The sequence below is a fragment of the Penaeus monodon genome, chromosome 4 (assembly GCF_015228065.2).
Source record: "Penaeus monodon isolate SGIC_2016 chromosome 4, NSTDA_Pmon_1, whole genome shotgun sequence".
Taxonomy (NCBI): Eukaryota; Metazoa; Arthropoda; class Malacostraca; order Decapoda; family Penaeidae; genus Penaeus; species Penaeus monodon.
Genome location: NC_051389.1, coordinates 51,941,061 through 51,943,560, shown reverse-complemented (window position 1 = coordinate 51,943,560; position 2,500 = coordinate 51,941,061). Strand labels below are relative to the sequence as shown.

At 53.2% G+C, this 2,500-nt stretch overlaps 1 protein-coding gene across 1 annotated transcript in view; it reads left to right on the top strand.

The window, feature by feature from the left end:
* The window catches only part of LOC119572306 (PH domain-containing protein DDB_G0287875-like), a gene marked incomplete at its 3' end in the record, with an annotated part of 62,686 nt that overhangs the window by 17,840 nt on the left and 42,346 nt on the right, over window positions 1-2,500 (top strand).

The window sequence follows — 2,500 nt, the reverse complement described above, 5'->3', positions numbered from 1 at the left end:
CAAAAACAAAACAAAAAAAATGTGTGTATATAGCAAGAAAAATAATCACAATAAAAAATACGCCAAGACTGAAATGCATGGAAAGAGCATTGCCATGTAGCCAGAGCGAAATCTGGTGCCATGCCGAAGTGCCAGTAAAATCCTCGCGGCCGGGGCTATCTCGCGGCATCATGGCACTTTCCGCTTTGGGGGTGACGTAGGGCGCCGCTTCCGTGAATTCGTGGGCGCGGGCGTTTGGCTTTATGGGCGGCTTCTCGTGATCAGATGTGGGCGGGCGGGCGATTCAATTCATGATTTGGGTTTGATAGATGTCTTGCTAGGTTGGTTTGCGGAGAGGAAGTGGAAATGGGAAGATGGTGGAGGAGAAAAGAAGAAAGAAAGTAGGGGAGGAGACCGAGAATAAGGACAAGAAAAAGAATGCGAAAGGAGATGAAGAAGACGAATAGGGAGAGGAAGTGACAGAAGAAGAAGAAGAAGAAGAAGAAGAAGAAGAGGTGATGGAGATGATGGTGAAGGAAGAAGGAGAAGGAGAAGTAAGAACAGAAATAAGCCGTAGAAAAAGGAGAAAGGAACGTAAGAGACGGGGGAGACGAAAGGAGGAAACGGACGGGCGTGAAGACGTGCCGCCCGCCCGCCGCCCGCCGCCCGCCGCCCGCCGCCCGCACCACTGACGCCAAGGCCAAGGTCGCTCTCAGCACAACAGCTCGCAAGATCAAAACTCCGCCGTGGAAACTTTTTAGCACGCGTCCTGACCTCATCCCTATTTCTGGCCCCGAGGGAGAGGGGTGGAGCAGAGGGGAAAGGGGAGAGACATGGGGGAAGGGGGAAGGGAAGGATGAGAGAGCGGGGAAGGGGAAAGGGAGAGGGCAAGGAGGAGAATGGTAGAGGGGGGAGGATAAGAGGAATGAGGAAGAGAATGGAAGAGGGGAGAGGAACGGGGAGGAGGGGAGGAAAGGGATAGGAGGAAGAGTGGAAAGGGGGGGGGGGGAAGGGAAAGGGGGGGGGGTGAGGCGTGTATCCCATATTTCTCTCGTAATGCAACGAAGAAAAGTGGCTACAGTAGGGGGTCGGGAGTATCAGGTTTGTGTTTAGCGTTGGGCGAGGGAGAAGAAGGGTCGTGGGGTTGCGTAACGGATGTAATATAGTTTGGTGATTATGTTTGTTCCTCGTTTGCACTGTCGATACTATATTAGATTTAGCTTCTAGTCTCATGAGGTCCTTTCTCTTCTTCCCTTTCCTTCCTCCCTCCCTTCCTTGCCTCTCTCCTTTCCTCCCTCTCTTACTTCTTTGCCTCTCTCCTTTCCTCCCTTCCTCCCTCCTTTCCCTCCTCTCCCTCCCTCCCTCCCTCCCTCCCTCCCTCTCTCCCTCTCTCCCTCCCTCACTCCCTCTCTCCTTACCCTTCTCCATCCATCAAACAAAAAGACTTCTCCAAGCAAACAGACAGACATCACCACACTCACCACGCTATACCGAGAACAAGAAAAACCTTTCCACACCCAGTCCCTTCCTCCTCCTCCTCCTTCTCCTTCTCCTCCTCCTCTATCCTCCTCTTCTTCCTCCTTCTCCTCTTCCTCTCCTCCTCTTCCTCCTCCCCCTCTTCCTCCTCCTCCTCTTCCTCCTCCCTCTTCCTCCTCCTCCTCTTCCTCCTCCTCCTCCTCCTCCTCCTGCTGCTTTTTCTCGACCCCCCCCCCTCCCTCAATCAGTGACGCAGCGACGAGAGAGTTCTAAGCATCTAAACATCTTCCAAGAAACCGACCCCTGAAAAGTTGGCGTCTCGACGGCTTTTGTGCGATGGGGGAGGGAAGGAGGGGAGGGGGAGGTGTTAGGGGCAGGGTCGGGAAGGGGGGGAAGGGAGGGAGGGAGATAGGGAGAGGAGGGGCAAGGAGGAAGGGAAGGAGGGAGATAAGAAGAGGAGGGGAGGAAGGGGGAAGAGGGAAGGGAGGGAGGGAGATAAGAAGAGGAGGGGGAGGAAAGATAGATAGATGAGATAGATAGAAGGAGGGGTAGAGGGAGTGGGAGTGTGGGAGAAAGAGAATTTGAGGGAGGAGTAGAGAAAGGGAAAGATAGAGAGATGGAGAGAGAATGCTAGAGAGAACGAAGGGAGAGAAAGAAATGGAGAGTGAGTGAGAGCGAGAGAAAGAGAGAGAGAGAAAGTAAGAGAGAGAGAGAGAGAGAGAGAGAGAGAGAGAGAAAGGCTTTTTATGCGCAAGACATTTGGCAACTTTGGGGATTCCATCAAAAGTTTTCCCATTAAAGAAAGTTTAAGATAAGTTGGGATGGCGAGGTGACTGTTGAATGGAACCGGGGAGGGGGAAGGGGAGGGGGAGGGGGTGGATAGGACCTAGGAGACTGGGGGGGTGTAAAGGTGGGGGGACGGGATTAGATATCATACTCGTGCATAGTAGTGTCGTCTGGTGTCTTACACTGTGTCGTGATCGCGTGTCATGCTGTGTCGTGATGCTGCGACATGCTGTGTGGCGATTTTGCGCCAGGCTGTGCT